A 23,685-nucleotide genomic window follows, 5' to 3' on the forward strand; every position below is an offset into this window, starting at 1 on the left:
CGGATAGCCATCAACCACGTTCTCAATCGAAAAAGTATCTGGCGTCATGCCCCAGATATTTTTTAGAACTCGTGGAGTTAAAAGGGTTCTTGAGAATCTAGATGTAAATAAGTCTCCAGGCCCGGATTGTATATCAACATTTGTCTTGCCCAGGTGTTTTTGGCGGCTTGCTCGTCCATTACGCAACTTTTTCAAACTTGCCTACCGTGCGGGAGCCTTCCCGGCGCGTTGCGGACATTCAGCTAATACCCAAGAAGCGTGAGGCAAACAACCCTGCGTATTATTGGCCCGTTGCGATATGCTCCGCTCTCTCAGAGGGTATGGAGAGCATGGTTAATCACCATTTTGTGAGGTATTTAGAGTCTAATGGCCTTCTTAGCGATCAACAGTATCGGTTCCGCACGTTGGAGTCGCTCCATACACCTGTTTGGTGAGAGTAAGGTTGTGGCTCTGGATATCTCCAAGGCATTTGATAGGGTCTGGCACGGTGCACTACTATCAAAGCTTGTCGCATTTGGTGTCGGTAATGGCTTCGTTCGATTTATTTTGAGCTTTCTTAGAGATCGCACTGTTCGAGTCGTTATAGATGGGTTCTCATCCAATGAGCATAAATTGACCGCAGGTGTATCCCAGGGCTTTGTTCTTTCTCTTTTTCTTATTTTCATCAACGATCTGTTGAGTCAGACATCGAATCCGATTTACTCATTTGCGGATAACAGTAATCTCTATACTCATCCGACCATAGGCCGAGTCTTCGAGAGATTGAGGACAAGAGGCGGGTTATAGATGATACACTCTGCCAGGATTTGCTGGTCATTTCTGAGTGGGGTCGAATGAATCGAGTAGATTTTAATGCACAGAAGACTCAGACTCAGTGCTGCTTGTTGTCACACAATAGATTCGCTGACCCATTACGATCATCTTTGCCTATTAACGGTATAGATGTTGAGCTATCAGAAGCTCTTGATGTTATGGGCAAGGAAATACAAAATGATGTCCGTTGGGCTAAACATGTATTTAAAGTGTCGAAAGAAGCATTCAAGTGTTTAGGCTTCCTTAAACGGTGTAAAAATTACTTTACTCCATCTTATCTTCTTAACATCTACACCACTTTCATAAGGCCGAAAATGGAGTACAACTCACATGTATGGGCTGGAGCTTCAAAATCATCCCTGGAGCTACTGGACTGTGTACAGAGGACATCGATGGTGTTGATTGGGGACAGTAGGGTATCCAACTCTATTGCTCTTGAACATTGTCGCAATGTGGTTTTTTTTTGGGGCTATTCGATCGATACTTCCATGGTGTGTGTTCGTCTGATATTCGTCTTCTGATTCCTGATCTAGGGATGTTTGTCAGGGATACTAGACATCCCAGGAACTCACACCCGTTTGTAATTGATTGGCCAGCGGACCGCACAATGCAATATGTGGACTGGACTTCCGGCTTATGTTTTTCCCACCCACTTTGACATCCAGAGATTTTAGACAAATGTCAATAAACACGACATCCTTTCCCAATCCTTAGACCAGTGCTGGGTGGACCCGGTCCTTAGAGACTGGATAAACCATATGTTAAGGAACTGGTGAATAAATTATGTGTCCCAGTGACACAAGGTACGCCACATGGGGGTATTTTATCGCCACTCCTTTGAGTAACCACCATAAATGACCTATTACGGACGCCGACTGAGGAGAGATTTGGACGCGTCTGCTACGCAGATGATATTATAATACTTCTAAGAAAAAACGATCCGAACGAGCTATGCAGAAGGGTCGAAAGGGTCTTGCATATGACATATAATTGCGCTAGACCCAGAGGTCTCAATGTTAACCCAGAGTAGACTGAAATATGCCCGTTCACGAAGAAGACGAATGTGGGCCAATATAAAGCACCACGTTTCCTCAATAAGAAGATTTCGATATCTGTCAAGGTAAAATACTTAGGTGTGATCTTGAACAGAAAACCGATTGGAAGTAGACGGCCGTAGGCTCGAAATGGGGCCTGAATCTGAGGATAGTCCTCTGGCTCTACAGGAGCGTGATTCGACCAATATTTACATACGCCGCAGTATTTTGGTGGACTGGTATGGAGAAAAAGTGCAACATAAGGACCATACAACAGGTTCAGAAAACATGTTGGCTTGGCAAAGGCGGAGCGATGAGGACCACGCCCACTAGGGCACTGGAGACTATTCTAGATATCCGACCCATTAACATACAAATTAAGTGTGAGGCAGCCACTGCGGCTATGAGACTTAAGGCGATGGGAGAATGGATTGAGGATGGGAGCAGCTCATACCATCGCGGTATAATCGAGGCGACGATAGGAAACCTGGAAGGAAGGAAAGATGTTTCCGATCGGATACCTGAGATGAACCTTGAAGTCGAGTGCGAGGCACTGCCGCCATCGGCACAGTCTTTTATTGACGGACCCCTAGTATTGCCATCTGTCAGAATGGATGAGGAAGCTCCAGCAAAGAAGTCTTTTGAAACTGGGAAGACCAAAAGCCCGAGGGAAAGATCAAGTGGTGGGAGACATCTTGAAACTTGGTTTCCGAGATTTCAGAATGAGAGCAGAAGATCGAAGCGCTTGGAACGCTATTCTACGTTCGGCTAGTGGAACAAATGTTTTGTCATAGCCAATTAAAGTAAAGTAAAGTAATATTCAAGATAGTATGCTCCAGAATATGTTCGGTCGGAGTATTCTAGGGCCTAATACAACTCGCTGTGCCAAATTTCAGCGAAATCGCGTAATGAATGCGATTTTTATGAGCCTAATTCCCTAAACCGGGGATCGGTCTATATGGGGTTATATCAAGATATAGTTCGATATCGCCCATCTTCGAACTTAACCTGCCTATGGACAAGAATCTGGGCAAAGTTCCAAGATCAAAATCTGCAGGCGGACTGACATGGCTAAATCGTCTTAGATTTTAACGACGACCAAGAATATGCATACATATATACTTTGTTAGGTCGGAAATGACTATTTCGATGTGTTGCAAACGGAATGACAAAATAAATATACCCCCATCCTTCGGTGGTGCATATTGTGATGCTTCCTAAGAGGGTACAGATCAAATTTACATATAACCTTTATTTCTAACATTTGGCTTTCAATTGTTCACGATTTGTGGCTAGCATTAATTTTAAACTTCAGGTTCAGGTTTACTACACTATCATGGACAATGATCAATACGATGAAATTGCAGACATACTTCTATTTCAAGTTAAGAGGCGTAAGTGAGGGATAAGTACGCCTTCATTACTCTGCCCTAGCCAGGTTAGAGCGTGAAAACGGCATTCTAAAGTCTTATTATACCCACCACCGAAGGATGGGGGTATATTCATTTTGTCATTCCGTTTGCAACACATCGAAATATCCATTTCCGACCCTATAAAGTATATATATTCTTGATCAGCGTAAAAATCTAAGACGATCTAGACATGTCCTTTACAGTATTTAACAAGTAAAAGCGTGCTAAGTTCGGCCGGGCCGAATCTTATATACCCTCCACCGTGGATCGCATTTGTCGAGTTCTTTTCCCGGCATCTCTTCTTAGGCAAAAAAGGATATAAGAAAAGAGTTGCTCTACTATTAAAACGATATCAAGATATGGTCCGGTTCGGACCACAATTATATTATATGTTGGAGACCTGTGTAAAATTTCAGCCAATTCGTATAAGAATTGCGCCCATTGGGGCTCACGAAGTAAAATAGAGAGAACAATTTATATGGGATCTGTATCGGGCTATAGACCGATTCAGACCATAATAAACACGTTTGTTGATGGTCATGAGAGGATCCGTCGTACAAAATTTCAGGCATATCGGATAATAATTGCGACCTCTAAGGGTCAAGAAGTCAAGATCCCAGATCGGTTTATATGGCAGCCATATCAGGTTACGAACCGACTTGTACTTTATTTGACACAGTTGTTGAAAGTAAAAATAAAATACGTCATGCAAAATTTCAGCCAAATCGGATAGGAATTGCGCCCTCTAAAAGCTCAAGAAGTCAAATCCCCAGATCTGTTTATATGACAGCTATATCAGGTTATGGACCGATTTCAACCATACTTGGCACAGTTGTTGGATATCATAACAAAACACGTCGTGCAAAATTTCATTCTGATCGGATAAGAATTGCGCACGCTAGAGGCTCAAGAAGTCAAGACCCAAGATCGGTTTATATGGCAGCTATATCAGGTTATGAACCGATTTGAACTATACTTGGCGCAGTTGTTGGATATCATAACAAAACACGTCTTGCAAAATTTCATTCCAATCGGATAAGAATTGCGCACTCTAGAGGCTCAAGAAGTCAAGACCCAAGATCGGTTTATATGGCAGCTATATCAGGTTATGGACCGATTTGAACCATACTTGGCACAATTGGTGGATATAATAACAAAACACGTCGTGCAAAATTTCATTCTGATCGGATAAGAATTGCGCACGCTAGAGGCTCAAGAAGTCAAGACCCAAGATCGGTTTATATGGCAGCTATATCAGGTTATGCGCCGATTTGAACTATACTTGGCGCAGTTGTTGGATATCATAACAAAACACGTCTTGCAAATTTTCATTCCAATCGGATAAGAATTGCGCACTCTAGAGGCTCAAGAAGTCAAGACCCAAGATCGGTTTATATGGCAGCTATATCAGGTTATGGACCGATTTGAACCATACTTGGCACAATTGGTGGATATAATAACAAAACACGTCGTGCAAAATTTCATTCTGATCGGATAAGAATTGCGCACGCTAGAGGCTCAAGAAGTCAAGACCCAAGATCGGTTTATATGGCAGCTATATCAGGTTATGAACCGATTTGAACTATACTTGGCACAGTTGTTGGATATCATAACAAAACACGTCGTGCAAAATTTCATTTCAATCGGATAAGAATTGCGCACTCTAGAGGGTCAAGAAGTCAAGACCCAAGATCGGTTTATATGGCAGCTATATCAAAACATGGACCGATATGGCCCATTTACAATACCAACCGACCTACACTAATAAGAAGTATTTGTGCAAAATTTCAAGCGGCTAGCTTTACTCCTTCTGAAGTTAGCGTGCTTTCGACAGACAGACGGACGGACGGACGGACGGACGGACAGACGGACGGACATGGCTAGATCGACATAAAATGTCACGACGATCAAGAATATATATACTTTATGGGGTCTCAGACGAATATTTCGAGTAGTTACAAACAGAATGACGAAATTAGTATACCCCCCATCTTATGGTGGAGGGTATAAAAATAGAGATATTGAGCTGAAACTTTGCACAGATTCTTTTTTCGTCCATAAGCAGGTTAAGTTCGAAGATGGGCTATATCGGACTACATCTTGATATAGCCCCCATATAGATCGATACGCCGATTTAGAGTCTTAGGTCCATAAAAGCCACATTTATTATCCGATTTTGCTGAAATTAGGGACAGTGAGTTGTGTTAGGCCCTTCGACTTCCTTCGTCAATTTGGCCCAGATCGGTGCAGATTTGGATATAGCTGCCATATAGACCAATCCTCCGATCTAGGGTCTTAGGCCCATAAAAGCCACATTTATTATCCGATTTTGCTGAAGTTTGGGACAGTGAGTTGTCTTAGGCCCTTCGATATCCTTCGTCAATTTGGCCCAGATCGGTTCAAATTTGAATATAGCTGCCATATAGACCGATCCTCCGATTAAGGGTCTTAGGCCCAATATAGCCACATTTATTATCCAATTTTGCTGAAGTTTGGGACAGTGAATTGTGTTAGGCCCGTCGACATCCTTCGTCAATTTGGCTCAGATCGGTGCAAATTTGGATATAGCTGCCATATAGACCGATCCTCCGATTTAGGGTCTTAGGCCCATAAAAGCCACATTTATTATCCGATTTTGCTGAAGTTTGGGACAGTGAGTTGTCTTAGGCCCATTCTTCTGCAATTTGGCCTAGATCGGTTCAGATTTGGATATAGCTGCCATATAGACCGATCTCTCGATTTAAGGTTTTGGGCCCATAAAATGCGCATTTATTGTCCGATATCGCCGAAATTTGGGACAGTGAGTTAAGTTAAGCCCCTTGACATACTTCTGCAATATCGCACAGATCGGTCCAGATTTGGATATAGCTGCCGTATAGACCAATATCTCGGTTTTAGGGGCCATAAAAGACGCATTTATTGTCCGATGTCGCTGAAATTTGAGACAGTGAGTTTAGTAAGGCTCTTCGACGTCCTTCTTCAATTTGTCCCAGATCGGCCCAGATTTGAATATAGCTGCTATATAGACCGATCTCTCGATTTAAGGTTTTGGGCCAATAAAACGCATTTTTTGTCCAATATCGCCGGAATTTGGGACAGTGCTTTGTGTTAGGCTCATCGACATTTTTCTGCACCTTGGCCCAAATCGGTATCTCGATTCAAAGTCTTGGCCCCATAAAAGGCGTATTTATAATCCGATTTCACTGAAATTTGCCACAATGACTCATGTTAGGCTTTTCGACATCCGTGTCGTATATGGTTCAGATCGGTTTATTTTTAGATATAGCTGCTATACTTATTAGTGTTTGGTCCAATTCGGAACATATTTTGATATAGCTGCTATGAGACATAAGATATGAAATTTTCACCGAATTTTGATGAAAGGTGGCTTACATATATATCCGAGGTGGTGGGTATCCAAAGTTCGGCCCGGCCGAACTTAACGCCTTTTTACTTGTTAGGGAAATGTATCTGAAAGATATTTTTACAATAAATTGATGAATTGAGACAGCATAAAAAAAGGAAGTAATGTCGAGGAAAATGGACTTATTAAAACCTTTAATGTGAATGCGGAACGAGTTCAGAGGTCAGATCCTTGGATATATAAACAAACATCAATAGACAATACGCATATACAGAGTGATCCCAGTAATAAGCGGTCACTCTGGCAATTGCTTTCCCATAAAAGACCTTGATTTCTGTGGAAAATCGTTTAAAGAAGGGCCTTTTCAAAGACACCTTCCCTGAGCCACTCCTTACTCGTATTGTATTGAAGCTTCTACTTCTTCTCGTTTAAGAAAACAAACATCCCAAGAAAACTATGCACAGCGACAAAAAAAAACCTAAGCACCAATTTATGTACAAAGTGAATACGAACAACAATGCATCTTGTGGCAAAAGTAGCAGCTAAATAATAACAGAAATTATTGAAACATTGTGGTAGCTAGTGGTCCGGTTGGCTAAGAAAAAAAAATACACCAATGGGCAACTACACAAAAAAGCAAAATAAAGAAAAATGCCCCTCATGCCCTTTTATGGGTTCAAGACCCAAACATTTTTGGCATGGTTATGATAATACAGACATGCTATTTGTGTATTGGCTTGGTCGGTTGAACGTAGCATAATGGTCTCTCCATATATAAGTTTGTTCAAGTTATAATCTTAGATGAAAATACACTCGGAAAAATAGGTGAAATGTAAGAAGAAAGAAAGAGAATATGAACAAATCTGGCATGTTTTGTTAAGATATTGGGTTGCCCAAAAAGTAATTGCGGATTTTCCATATAGTCGGCGTTGACAAATTTTTTCACAGCTTGTGACTCTGTAATTGCATTCTTTCTTCTGTCAGTTATCAGCTGCTACTTTTAGCTTGCTTTAGAAAAAAAGTGTAAAAAAGTATATTTGATTAAAGTTCATTCTAAGTTTTATTAAAAATGCATTTACTTTCTTTTAAAAAAATCCGCAATTACTTTTTGGGCAACCCAATAGTATAAAAAGATCTTGCAAATGCAAATTTTGCCCATGAACATTCCAATAAGGAACATGGACAAACTTCTCACATATCAATGAGTGCAGTCCGATTTAAGTTTAAGCTCAATGATAAGGGCCTCCTTTTTATAGCCGAGTCCGAACGGCGTGCCGCAGTGTGACTCCTCTTTGGAGAGACTTACAAAATGTTCGTGGCTAACAACGAAAGCCGGGCAATGACATATCATCATCATCTTTCCCGCATGCCCTACACACGCTATCACTTGGCGCACCAATTTTGCATAAGTGAGCTCGTAGTCCTAGTCCTAGTAGTCCTATGCGTCCCGTAATGATACCGAGAGCTATACTGACCTTCTTTCAGTAATAGCCTCGTCTTCTCATGATATCATCATCATCTTTTCCGCATGGCCTACACACGCTATCACTTGGCGCACCAATTTTGCATAAGTGAGCTCGTACTCCTAGTCCTAGTAGTCCTATGCGTCCCGTAATGATACCGCGTGCTATACTGATCTTCTTTCAGTAATAGCCTCGTCTTCTCATGATCCGGATCTCCCTATAGGATTTTCGTCGTCCTGAATATCGTTTCACTGTTCCACAGTGTAACATGCTCATCTGTCGCCCACCCCCTTAATTGGGACTGTGTCGCTCCGAAAGGCTTTGGGTTAACCACGTTTATTGGCGGCAATCCTCTGACCTTTACTGCCAAATCGTCTACTGGGACTTCATCACCCCGAAAGGCTAGGGTTTAAGTTTATTGACGGCAGTCCTCTGGTATTCAATGCCAAATCGTCTGCTCTTTCAATCCCCCTCACATCGCTGTGGCCCGGCATCCAAACGATGCGGATCGCAAAATGTCCTCCGAAAAGTTAGGTTAGGTTAGGTTGAGTGGGTTTCCCACCAAAGGTGAGTTCACTCGGAGGCCAGTTTGGCCCTTTGGGGCACCCTAGAAAGAAAGGGATGAGTAAGTAACCTCGGACTAGAGGTTATACAAGAATGAAACAAAACAGGAGGAATGAAGAACCCGAGCGGGGGGTGAAGAAACGCCCAGCTACGTCGGAGCTTATAGCATTTCCATGTCGCAACCAACACGTTTCTTCAACAAATCTCAGTTGACTTACCAGAGGTACGTTCGCAAGTTCACCCAGATCGCAGAAGAAACGGCTCCCCAGAAAGGAGAGCCTACAATTCTGACACGAACACAACAAGTGCTCAATAGTATCCTCCTCCCTCGTCGAGGCAACTCCTGCAGAAGTCATTGTGCGGTATTCCCATTTGCGCCGCCATGCGGCCTATGGCACAGTGCCCGGTTATGACACCTGTTAAGGTACTCATCGACCTCTTATTGAACGCCAGCAACTCCCTCGTCCTCCTCCGGTCGATGACAGGCCAGAGCGCTTTGCAGTTCGGCAACAATCCACCGAGTTTCATCTCGCCACCGACGCCACCCTGGCCATCCCCTCTACTGTGTTCAGTAGCTCGACAAATGGCACTTAGGCAAGATCGGTGTCTGGTTCTCCCGGCACACACAAACCCCTCCTGGTGCATTCGTCCGCCCTCTCATTTCCTGGAATCCCCTCATGTCCAGGAATTCATGTCAGCATCACATTGTGAATTCGGAACCTATCCAGGGGCTCTAAACAATTCGCCACGCATCTCGACCCCAAGGCCTTGAGCGCCGCCACACTGTCCACATAAATCCTGAGTTTTGAGGCGGTAAATATCTCGACCTCACCATCCTCGACCCCCAAGACCTTGAGCACCGCCATGCTGTCCACATAAATCCTGAGTTTTGAGGGCGGTAAATACCTTACCAGAATTTCTCCTACGGCTACTGTAATGGCACAGACCTCTGCCTGAAGTACCTTGCAACTCCAAACAAGCCACCACGCATCTCGATCTCACCATCATCGACCCCAAGGCCTTGGGCTCTGCCACACGATCCACACAAAACCTGAGTTTTGAGGGCGGTAAATACCTTACCAGAATTTCTTTTGTGGCTACTGTAATGGCACATACCTCTGCCTGAAATACCTTACAACTCCAAACAAGCCGCCACGCATCTCTATCTCACCATCCTCGACTCCAAGGCCTTGAGCACCGCCATACTGCCCACATAAATCCTGAATTTTGAGGGCAGTAAATACCTTACCAGAATTTCTCTTGCGGCGACTGTAGTGGTACAGACCACCCGGCGCAGTTCCTGAAAGACCGTACACTCGTCCGGCAGTTTCAGTGAGTGAGTGAGCATTGACCACCAATCTAGTCCCTGACTCCATGTTGGAGCCATCCTCCTCAACTACAGCATTCGCTCTCTATTCACCCTCACAGGAAAACGAATCGCTAATGCCCTCACCCCAGTCGGCACTGGTGCCAGGTAAGTCGGAGATCCTCTTCAGTCTACTCTCCGCATCCATAACACCCAGAATCGAACTGTGGCCGCAACCATCCTCCTTCACCATTCCGAGCTCCCGCAGCCTAAGCGCGACCTTGGCGACGCAGTTTCGAGTATAGGCCTCAGTTGGCTGCATATCCATCATCGCTTCCAGGTCTGCCTGCGGTGCGGATCCCAGTGCCTTCTGGACCTTCTCGAACTTCCTCACACTCGTCCTCTTCTCTACGACCTTCCACCATACCAGTGCTCCATAGGTCAGTACTGGTCTCACGATGGCTGTATACATCTGATATATCATCTTGGGGTTTACCCCCCACTTTCTACCGAACATCCCACTGCAGGAGTAAAAAGCACACAGTGCCTTACGGCTACTTTCCCCGGTGTTCCTCTTCCATGACGGTTTCGAATCGAGGACTATGCCAAGGTAATTGGCCCCCTTCGACAGCCGCAGGGTGACCCCGCCCGAGGACGGGAGTCTGAAGTCCGGCATCTTATATCTACGCGTGAAGAGCACCAGCTCCATTTAGGTCTATATCATTTAGGAATTTCTATCAGCATATACACCATATGCCAATAGGGTCCTTTTCTCATATTTTCTTCGTGTAAATACCATCAAACGCATTCAGTCAACTGAACGTACTACCAATATCAAGACTGAATCTAATGACTGTTGGCCATTAAAAGGCCATAAATAAACAAAACCAGTCTTTGTCGTAAACAAACCGCGTTGCTCGATTTCGTTTGAAAGATCGTTTTGTTTTCTTCTTCTTCTCAGCATCGTCGATTGTTTATGCTTTGTTTTTGTTGTTAACAATCGAGAGACATGGCCAGTTTCCAAGCACAAATGGATGTCAGAAACCGGCCTTTTCTTTTTTTTTCTCAACTGCGTTTACATTGTTATTGTATGGTTCGCTAGTCCTGTTTTCGACTTAAAGTCAATTACACTCAAAAAAATCGTTTTTAAGATTGGGGACATCTGCTAGAACGTAGAGAGAAACTATAAATGCAGTATTGGAGGCAACAAAAAAATTCTAGGAATACTTGCCAAATATATCACGTTAGAGTTTGGTATAAGAAGGAGGTTCAGGTTTAAGGAAGGATAACCGTAAATAAAGAATATGGCTAAACTGCCTAGAAGGGGGATCTTTGTACACATGCAAATATGCAAATTTGCCCATGACCAATCCATTAAAGAACAGGGGCACCATCCCAGATGGTGCATAATGATCTCGTGGTGAAAATAGGGTACTAAATTTTTTGATATCTGAAGGGTGCGGCGGACCCTCCCCCTTACCCTAACTTTCAGAAACGCCAGATTTCGGAGATGGATGATGCGATTCAAGCGAAATTTTGTGTGGTCTCTTACAGTAAACTACAAACAAAATTTGGTATCCAAATTTAGGATGGGGAACCTAGGAGGGGGGGGGGGGAGGGGGCGCCCCACCCCAAAACCTACCAAATATATATATACACCAATCACGACAATATGCTCAAATGAAAGGTATCTAAGATTAGAAAACGAATCTGATATTCAATTGTCATACCAAGTGTTTGGGGGACCACCCCAACCCCCAAAACACACCAAAAACGGACATATTTACCGACCATGGCAATATAGGACTCAAATGAAAGGTAATTGCGAGTAAAATATGAATCTCATATCAAAATGTGGGACCAAGTTCCTGGGAGTCCACCCCTTCCCCAAAAAACCCCCCAAACAGGACTTATTAACTGACCATGGCAATATGGGGCCTAAATAAAAAATATTTGAGCGTAATATAAGAATCTGATATCCAAATGTGGGACCAAGTTTCTGGGGATCCACCCCTTCCCCAAACAGGACTTATTTACTGACCATGGCAATATGGGACTCAAATAAAAGGTATTTAAGATTAGAAAACGAACCTGATATCCAATTGCCGGACCAAGTGTTTGGGGGTCCACCTCTTCCCCAAAACACCCCAAAATCGTACAAATTTACTACCATATCAATATTCGAGGAAGTGTCAATGGGGCCACCCTACCCCCATAACACCACCCAAGTAGGAAATATTTGCTGACCATTGCAATATGAGGCTCAAATAAGAGTTGTTTTTAGAATAGAACACGAATCTGATAGATATTTCCAAGCCAAGTCACTGAGAGGCCGCTCCATGTTCCAAAACACCCCAAAATCGGACAAATTTACGACCATATCAATACTTGAAGAAGTGTCTATGGGGCCACCCCACCCCCATACCACCCAAGTAGGAAATATTTGCTGACCATTGCAATATGAGGCTCAAATAAGAGTTTTTTTAGAATACAACACGAAACTGATAGATATTTTCATAGCCAAGTCACTGAGTGGCATCCGCATTCCTCAAAACACCCCCCAAACCGGTGCCGACTATGGAGAAATGGGGCTCAAATGAAATGTATTTGGGAACAGATCATGAATCCGATATCAACATTCGGGACCAACTGTATAGAAGACGTCCCACCACCATAACAACCCCCGTATTTGCTCACCAAGACAATTTGGGTTTTCAAGACAGTGGGGCTCGATATTCATAGTTTTTACTATGAATATCGAGCGCCAAACCGGACATATTTGCTGGCTTCTGCAATAAGGGGTTTTTGAGATTAGCAAACGAATTTGATATGCAATTTTGAGGCCAATGGCAATATGGGGTTCAAATAAATGATATATAGATATATGAGAATAGAGCACGTTGCTGATATATTTTGAGGGCTTAGTGTTTGGGGATCACCCCACTCGCCAAAACACCCCTTAATCGGGCATATTTATTGAGCTTGTCAATTTGGGACTTAAATTCAAGGTATTGGGGGGTAGAACATGAATTGCTACCCACTTTCGGGACCAATTTTCTGAGGTTCTACCCCTTTCCGAAAATACCCCACAAACACCAATTTTTACTGACCACTGCAATATGGGGCTCAAATAAAGGTATTTGGGAGTAGAATACGAATTTCATATCCAAATGAAGGACCATGTATTTTTGGGGCCATGTGTTTGGGGGACCACTTCACCCACGAAAACAACCCTAAATCAGACATCACGAGATTATCGGGCTGAAATAAATTATTTTAAGAGTGGAGTACACCTCACATCCAAACTTAAATTCGTAGACCAATAAAGATCATATGGGATTCAGATAAAGGCACTGATATTGTTAAACTGTTAGTCAAGCGATATATTATTTTCGTAGCATGGTATTTCACTAAAAGCTCTTTAATTGTCGAAAATATATATTCAAAGGAAAATTTTGCTCCATGTAAAGTGAGAGAAGGCGCGGCGGAGCGGACCCGGTTCAGCTAGTATATTATATTGCCCAAAAAGTAATTGCGGATTTTTTAAAAGAAATGCATTTTTAATAAAACTTAGAATGAACTTTAATCAAATATACTTTTTTTACACTTTTTTTCCAAATCAAGCTAAAAGTAACAGCTGATAACTAACAGAAGAAAGAATGCAATTACAGAGTCACAAGCTGTGAAAAAATTTGTCAACGCCGACTATATGAAAAAACCGCAATTACTTTTTGGGCAACCCATAGAATATCTTTGTTGCTTGTATATCATTTCTTGTCTTACATTCGCTGTTGTCCCCTTTGTTTGTTTTTTTTTTTTCGAGTGTATAACCACGTTCTCTTTTGCAGAAAATATTAGTGGGTTTTAATGAATGATTGTGCATAAACTTCAGTCTATGTTATTGTTTACTTTATAATAACAACAATAAACATATATTCAAACATTCACCATACGTCTTAAGACTAGCGCGAATTATTGGAGAACATAACGTTGCAGTCATGTTTGAAGTTTTTCGCATTGTAACAGGTAACGATGATTGGAAGAACACGTTTTTAATAGTCAAGCATTTTTCGATTTCAATGTGTCATACCCACACGATCGAATGGGTATTAGTTTGAAAAACGCTTGAAACCATGTTAGGCTTGCAGATGAGCACAGAAAAGCAGAAAAGATCGAAATTTGTTGCGACCGAGAAAGGTAAAAAACCGTGTTGCCATATCTGTGGACAAAAAATGGGATTTTTATTATGTATTATAGCCAATCTGTTAATGGCTTTCATATAGGACTAGCCGAACCGGGCCCGCTGCGCTGCGCCTTCTTTAACTCTCCCAGAATGTGAATATCGAATTCATTCATTCATTCATTCATTCATTGTCTCTTAATGCTGGCGACATTTGCGAGGAATCATGCCATGCATGGTCCTGTAAAGAATTCTCCCCAAAGGGGGTCGCACTGTGGCACGCCTTTCGGACTCGGCTATAAAAAAAAGTTCCTTATCATAGAGTTTAAAATTGAAACGGAAAGTACTCATTGATGTGTGAGAAGTTTGCCCCCGCTCGGTTCCTGGGCAAATTGTCGTGATTAGTCTGTATATATCCATTTGGCGGGTTTTGGGCAGCCCCCGAGAAACCATGTTTTATTTTTGGTGACTGTAAGAGTGCAAAAAAATTTCGAACGAATCTCATCACCAATCTCCGAATCTGGTGTTTTGAAACATTAGGGTAATGAAAAGGCCTTTTTAGGGGAGGGATGGCACCTCAGATATTGCGACTCAAACATGGATATCAAGTTCGTGCCACGCTCCCAAATCTCTTTAATTTGAGCCCCATATTGCCATGGTCGGTAAATTGGAACCGTTTGGAGGGTGTTTTGGGCTGGGCGGCTACCGGTACTTTGCCCTGAAAATAGATTTGAAATTCGTTTTTTCACTCCCAAATACCGTTGATTTAAGCTCCATATTGCCATAGTAGGAAATTAAGTTCAGTTCAGGGGGTGCTTTAAGACGTACCTCCAAACACTTGGCTCCAAAATTGGATATCAAATTCGTTTTTATACCCTTCACCATACTCGAAATATTCGTCTGAGACCTCATAAAGTATATATATTCTTGATAGTCGTGACATTTAATGTCGATCTAGCCATGTCCGTCCGTCTGTCCGTCCGTCCGTCTGTATGTCGAAAGCACGCTAACTTCCGAAGGAGTAAAGCTAGCCCCTTGAAATTTTGCACAAATACTTCTTATTAGTGTAGGTCGGTTGGTATTGTAAATGGGCCATATTGGTCCATGTTTTGATATAGCTGCCATATAAACCGATCTTGGGTCTTGACTTCTTGAGCCTCTAGAGTGGGCAATTCTTATCCGATTGGAATGAAATTTTGCACGACGTGTTTTGTTATGATATCCAACAACTGTGCCAAGTATGAATCAAATCGGTTCATAACCTGATATAGCTGTCATATAAACCGATCTTGGGTCTTGACTTCTTGAGCCTCTAGAGGGCGCAATTCTTGTCCGATTTGAATGAATTTTGGCACGACGTGTTTTGTTATGATATCCAACAACTGTGGCAAGTATGGTTCAAATCGGTTCATAACCTGATATAGCTGTCATATAAACCGATCTTGGGTCTTGACTTCTTGAGCCTCTAGAGAGCGCAATTCTTATCCGATTTGAATGAATTTTGGCACGACGTGTTTTGTTATGATATCCAACAACTGTGCTAAGTATGGTTCAAATCGGTTCATAACCTGATATAGCTGCCATATAAACCGATCTTGGGTCTTGACTTCTGAAACCTCTAGAGTGCGCAATTCATATCCGATTGGAATGAAATTTTGCACGACGTTTTTTGTTATGATATCCAACAACTGTGCCATGTATGGTTCAAATCGGTCCATACCCTGATATAGCTGTCATATAAACCGATCTTGGGTCTTGACTTCTTGAGCCTCTAGAGGGCGCAATTCTTGTCCGATTTGAATGAATTTTGGCACGACGTGTTTTGTTATGATATCCAACAACTGTGGCAAGTATGGTTCAAATCGGTTCATAACCTGATATAGCTGTCATATAAACCGATCTGAGATCTTGACTTCTTGAGCCTGTAGAGGTCGCAATTATTATCCGATTGGAATGAAATTTTGCACGACGTGTTTTGTTATGATATCCAACAACTGTGCCATGTATGGTTCAAATCGGTCCATAACCTGATATAGCTGTCATATAAACCGATCTTGGGTCTTGACTTCTTGAGCCTCTAGAGGGCGCAATTCTTATCCGATTTGAATGAATTTTGGCACGACGTGGTTTGTTATGATATCTAATAACTGTGGCAAGTATGGTTCAAATCGGTCCATAACCTGATATAGCTGCCATATAAAGCGAGCTTGGGTCTTGACTTCTGGAGCCTCTAGAGTGCGCAATTCTTATCCGATTGTAAATCGATCTCTCTATTTTACTTCTTGAGCCCCCAAAGGGCGCAATTCTTATTCCAATTGGATGACATTTTACACAGGTCTCCAACATATAATTTAATTGTGGTCCAAACCTGACCATATCTTGATATCGCTCTAATAGCAGAGCAAATCTTTTCTTATACCCTGTTTTGCCTAAGAAGAGATGCCGGGAAAAGAACTCGACAAATGATTCGGCCTGGCCGAACTTAGCACGCTTTTACTTGTTTACTCTCAAATAATAGTTTAATTAACCTATTTGATAGATTTTTAGGAGAAAAAGCGCCACCTAGACTTGAACGCAAATTTTAATGTCATATCGTAATCTACTCCCAAATACCTTTCATTTGAGTCTCATATAGACATGGTCGGCTAATATGCCCATTTGGGGGTATTTGGGGGATGGGGCAACCTCCCATTGCTTGGACCTAATTTTTTATGCCGTATTGGTAATCTAATGAAGGCCACCGTAGCGCAGAGGTTAGCATGTCCGCCTATGACGCTGAATGCATGGGTTCGAATCCAGGCGAGACCATCAGAAAAAATGTTCAACGGTGGTTTTCCCCTCCTAATGCTGGCAACATTTGTGAGGTATTATGCCATGTAAAACTTCTCTCTAAAGAGGTGTCGCACTGCGGCACGCCGTTCGGACTCGGCTATAAAAAGGAGGCCCCTTATCATTGAGCTTAAAACTTGAATCGGACTCCACTCATTGATATGTGAGAAGTTTGCCCCTGTTCCTTAGTGGAATGTTCATGGGCAAAATTTGCATTTGCATTGGTAATCTAATTTCCTTATGCTGGCAACATTTGTGAGGTACTATGCCATGCCGCACTGCGGCACGCCCTTCGGAATCGGCTATAAAAAGGAGGCCCCTTATCATTGAGCTTAAAAACTTGAATTGAACTGCACTCATTGATATGTGAGAAGTTTGCCCCTGTTCCTTAGTGGAATGTTCATGGGCAAAATCTGTATCTGTATTGGTAATCTATACTTTTCATTTGAGTCCCGCATAGACATGAACATCTAATATATCTGTTTAGAGGAGTTTGGGGTGATCCCCTATACTTCGATCTGATTTTGTATGCCAGATTCGAAATCTACTCCCGAATACCTTTCATTTGAGCCTCATATTGACATGAACATCCAATATCTCTTTTGGGGGGAGTTTTGGGGTTGGGGCGGCTCGATGGCTACTTAGACTAAAATTTTAATACCATATTCGTATTATACTCTCCAATACCTTTCATTTGATAAACCATATTGTCCCGATCGGTCCACTTTTGATTTGGTGTTTCTGGCATAAGGGGGAGGTCAGCCCTCTTACGATATCGAGAAATTATATAGCCCAATGTGCGAAAATTTCGAGAAAATCGGTTCTGCCGTTTTTGAGTCTATACCGAACAAACAAACCGAGTATCATATAGACACGGTTGGCTAATGTGACCGTTTTGGGCGTTTATGCGGGAGTAGATTCGTTATCTACTCCCGCATAATTTTCATTTGATACCTATATTGTCCTTATCGGTCCACTTTTGATTTTGGTTGATGTTTTTGGGCTCCATCTCGGAGTCTTCGTCCTGTTTGGAACGATTTCGAGGAAGGAGGATTTCCCGTTTACAGGCTTTAGCGTTTTATGAACGATAGTTCCTCAGACAAGTTTTTGGCAACAATTGCTAAGGCGTCTCCTAAATCTACAACTCCAACGCTTCTTTGCACCATTAGACTATTATGAATCCATGGGACACAACTCCCAAAGACTGATTGAAGTCATCAAAGCAGAACGAATACTGTAGGTGTCCGGTTGCTATCAGCTTCATCCAAACTTCCGGATGGTGCTTGAAAGATTGAGATTGCAGTCCCTAAGTCCCTCATGTATGTATTCGTCATCTGAGTAGAGCTGGCAAACTATCGATACTCGCAACATTCGATAATTTCAATGTTTCTAATAATAAATATCGATGGTGTCGATACAGTCGTTAATTTCCCATTACCTATATTTCAAACTGAAATGAAAAGTAAAGTTCAATGTATTTAGAGCAATATCAATCCACAGACCGAATAAAACCAAATTTATTAAAATCATCACTTGGAAGTCATGACAGAAACCATTGCACTAAATTTTAGTCCAATGGGATGAAAATTGCGCCCTCTATAGGCGCAATGTATTGTATATTGTAAATGATACATTCAGTGTCGGATCGTTTATTTTTGTTTAATTTTGCAAAAAATTAACTCTGCCGATAGTATCGATAGAAAATATATATATATATTCTGAGTTATATATTCTTGTTCGTCTTGACGTTCTGAATCGAGCTAGCCATGTCTGTCTGTCCTTTTGTCTGTCGAAATCACGATAGCGGTCGAACGCATAAAGCTAGCCGCTTAAAATTTTGCACAGATACTTTATATTGATGTAGGTCGTTGGGGATTGCAAATGGGCCATATGGATTCGGATTTAGATACAGCTCTCATTTAAACCGGTCTTCCGATTAGACTACTTGAGACCCTAAGCCGCAAATTGGTGCAATTTGGCTGAAATTTTGAATGTGGTGTTCTGTTATGACTCCCAACCACTGTGCTAAGTACGGTCCAAATCGGTCTATAACCTGATATAGCCCCCATATAAACCGATCTCCCGATTTGACTTCTTGAGCCCCTGGAAGTCGCAATTTTTCTCTGATTTGGCTGAAATTTTTCATGTAGTGTTCCGTTACGAGTTGAGTACTGTGTCAGGTACGGTTCAAATCGATCTATAACCTGATATAGCTCCCATATAAACCGATATCCCGATTAGATTTCTTGAGCCCCTGGAAACCGCAAATTTTGTCCAATTTGGCTGAAATTTTGCATGTAGTGTTCTGTTATGACTTTCAACAACTGCGACAAGTACAATGAAAATCGGTCTAAAACCTCATATAGTTCCAATGTAAACCGGTCTCTTGGTCATCCTCGTTCGATTCCTAGGAGCTTTATTTTTGCTGGTTTGGCAGATATTTGGTATGTAGAATAAAATTATGCCCTTCATCTAAATTTAATCCATGGTGGTGGGTTCCCAATATTCGGCCCGGCCGAACTTTGCACGCTTTTACTTGTTAATTGTCAAGCGTTGTGTTAAAAACTTAATTGGTGAGAAAGTTTTCAAATGATGTGTGAATTTCTCTCCCGGTCGGTTTGATAAGGAGGTGGGTCATCATCAAAAATCTTTCTTCGGCTACTCACATTACTCTATTTTTATACCAACCACCGAAGGATGGGGGTATATTCATTTTGTCATTCCGTTTGCAACACATCGAAATATCCGACCCTATAAGGTATATATATTCTTGATCAGCGTAAAAATCTAAGACAATCTAGACATGTCCGTCCGTCTGTCTGTTGAAATCACGCTACAGTCTTCAAAAATAGAGATATTGAGCTCAAACTTTGCACAGATTATTTTTTTGTCCATAAGCAGGTTAAGTTCGAAGATGGGCTATATCGGACTATATCTTGATATAGCCCCCATATAAACCGATCCGCCGATTTAGGGTCTTAGGCCCATAAAATCCACATTTATTATCCGATTTTGCTGAAATTAGGGACAGTGAGTTGTGTTAGGCCCTTCGACATCCTTCGTCAATTTGGCACAGATCGGTCCAGATTTGGATATAGCTGCCATATAGACCGATTCTCCGATTTAGGGCCTTAGGCCCATAAAATCGACATTTATTATACGATTTTGCTGAAATTTGGGGCAGTGAGTTGCCTTAGGCCCTTCGACATCCTTCGTCAATTTGGCACAGATCGGTTCTGATTTGGATACAGCTGCCATATAGACCGATCCTCCGATTTAGGGTCTTAGGCCCATAAAAGGCGCATTAATTGTCCGATGTCACCGAAATTTGGGACAATGAGTTAAGTTAAGCCCCTTGACATACTTCTGAGACATATCGATCCTGATTTGGATATAGCTGCCATATAGACCGATTTCTCGGTTTTAAGTTTTGGGGCCATAAAAAGTGCATTTATTGCCCGATTTCACCGAAATTTGGGACAGTGAGTTGTGTTAGGCCCTTCGACATCCTTCTTCAATTACACTCAGATCGGTCAAGATTTGGATATAGCTGCCATATGGACCGATCTCTCGATTTAATTTTGTGGACCCATAAAAGTCGCATTTATTGTCCGATGTTGCCGAAATTAGGGACTGAGAGTTAAGTTAAGCCTCTCCACAATTTGGTCTAGATCGATCAAGATTTGCATATAGCTGCCATATAGACCGATATCTCGATTTAAAGTCTTGGCCCCAAAAAAGGCGCATTTATAATTCGATTTAACTGAAATTTGACACATTGACTTATGTTAGGCTTTTCGACATCCATGTTGTATATGGTTCAGATCGGTTTATTTTTAGATATAGCTACCAAAAAGACCAATATTTTGTTATACACAATTGAACAATGACTTGTATTTATTAGTATTTGGTCCAAATCGGATCATATTTCGATATAACTGCTATGGGACATAAGGTATGCACTTTTCACCGGATTTTGACGAGAGGTGGTTTAAATATATACTCGAGTTGGTGGGTATCCAAGTATCCTTTTTACTTGTTCAAGCATACCCTTCCCCTCCACTTTGCCAGATACATCCATTAAGAAAAACGTTTAAGGGGAACAGTTGAATGAGTGTGGCAACTCTATAAATCCGGATTGAACAGAAAACTCGATTTTATTGAATTGTTCACTCTGTCATTCTGTCTGGCAAGTTTTCAAATTGGTTTGCTATCTTCTGCATCGCTAAATCGTTCTTTGTGACTTTGAGGCGGTTCGTTCGATATTACGCCACACCAATCGTCAGATTGATATGATTGTCTGCAACTCTTGTGGCAAGTCATGCTCATTCCACACAAATTAGGAACAGCCATCTGACTGACGTTTCAGTCGTGATCGTGAGTGGTTTCCATTTATTTCGAGTTCAATTAGGAATTGGAATGATTCGATCAAACTCATATTGATTATTGGTTTTACCATCGTGGATGATTTGATCCTCTTTTTCTTTTGTAGAACAGCGATTTTTGTTTTTTTGTGAAAATTATTCAAAGAAATATGTTTTTACATCGACAGTTTGCATGCACAAGGCGTCTACTCGCCATTAATAATAGGAAAAGTATAGCTTATGAAGGTCTACAACAACAAAAACTAGCATAAGATCATTATATTGGATAGAAAGATTCACTTAACACGGTGCACTATTAGTGAATCCTAAAATGAAACACGGCAGTTCTTATAAAACGTGTGATTAAACCATGATGCTCACTTATTTACAATTGTATGCAACATAATTTCTTTAATTAAGTGAGTCTGTAAAGGACTGCCAATTTTACCTAACCTAACCTAACCATATAATGGCGCAGTGGCAAACTATTGCCCATTCCATGGAAAATGCCGCGAAATCCGTACTTGGGTACCGAAAGCCTCCTCCAAATAACCCATGGTACGACCAAGAGTGTCTACTGAAGCCAATAATGCGGCATATAGAGCAACCCTGCAATCAGTAGCAACGCGCCAGATGAAGGAGAGGTATCGGGAGAAAAGGAGAGAGGAGAAATGTCTATTCCGCAGAAAGAAAAAGGAAATGGAAAGACGTGAGTGCGAGCGAATTGAGATGTACAGGAGTCAGAATGAAGTCCGGAAATTCTACCAAAGAATTAAACACCAAACCGATGGCTTTGGTGCAGACACATCCTCCTGCAGAGACAAAAAGGAAATCTGGTAACTGACACAGACAACATGCTGAGGATATGGAAAGAACATTTTACCCAACTGCTAGTGTCTGATGTTGGCGGCGAAGAGGATACCGCAGAACCAATCCCTGATGATAGTATTGAATGTTTACCTCCTAGTCAGAATGAGGTCCAAGTAGCAATTACCCGACTAAAGAACAACAAGGCAGCAGGAGCCGACGGGTTACCAGCTGAACTATTTAAGACCGGAGGCGACACGCTGATAAGGCGTATGCATCAGCTTATCTGCGCAATCTGGCTAGAAGAACGCATACCCGATGATTGGAACCTCAGCATAATATGTCCCGTACACAAGAAAGGAGACAAGACGGAATGTGCCAACTACAGAGGAATAAGTCTGCTCCCCATCGCATACAAGGTACTCTCTCGAACTCTGTGTGAAAGATTAAAACCTCTCAATGAGATAACTCGGTACTATCAATGCGGCTTAAGACCAGGTAAATCCACCCTAGACCAGATATTCACACTGCGCCAAATCCTGGAAAAGACCCGAGAAGGACAAATCAACACCTACCACCTCTTTGTTGACTACAAAGCCGCCTTCGATACACCTTTACGTTCAAAGGTATTTCAAGCCATGTCTGAGTTTGGTATCCCTGCAAAATTAATAAGACTCTGCAGGATGACACTTGCTGACACTCGTTCCTCAGTAAGAATAGGAAAGAATGTCTCCGAACCATTTAATACCAAACGAGGTTTCAGACAAGGAGACAGCCTCTCGTGTGATCTCTTTAATATCCTGCTGGAGAAGATTATACGAGATGCAGAAGTGAGTAGATATGGCACACTAATCACAAAAGAGCACATGCTACTCGCCTATGCCGACGATAACGACGGAAGTAGTAACTGCAGCCTTTGAAAGAATCGAAAGAGAGTCAGTGAAAATGGGTCTGGCAGTAAATGGAGATAAGACGAAATGGATGGTTTCCACTCCCAAAAAGCCTTGTACAACCGAGCAGATAAAGAACATGGAGAAAGTTGGGAACCAGAACTTTGAGATAGTCAGTAACTTTATCTACCTCGGCACCGCCGTAACCGAAACGAATGACACCAGTTTTGAGATAAAGCGAAGAATAATACTGGCAAACAGATGCTACTTTGGATTAAGTAAGCAGTTTAGAAACAAGGCCACCTCTCGACGTACGAAGACTACACTTTACAAGACACTGATACTACCCGTGCTGTTATATGGTTCTGAAGCATGGGTACTTGTGAGAGCAGATGAGGCAGTGCTTGGAGTATTTGAGAGAAAGATTCTTCGTAAAATATATGGACCTGTTTGCGTTAACGGAGAATATAAGCGACGTATGAACCACGAGCTGTATGACGACGATAGCATAGTTACACGCATCAAAATACACTGGCTGCGTTGGCTAGGTCATGTTGTCAGAATGGATGAAAAAGCTCCAGCAAAGAAGTCTTTTGAAGGCAAACACGGTGGTACACGCCATCCGGGAAGACCAAAAGCCCGATGGAAAGATCAAGTTG

This window comes from Stomoxys calcitrans, chromosome 4 (assembly GCF_963082655.1).
Source record: "Stomoxys calcitrans chromosome 4, idStoCalc2.1, whole genome shotgun sequence".
NCBI classification, from domain to species: domain Eukaryota; kingdom Metazoa; phylum Arthropoda; class Insecta; order Diptera; family Muscidae; genus Stomoxys; species Stomoxys calcitrans.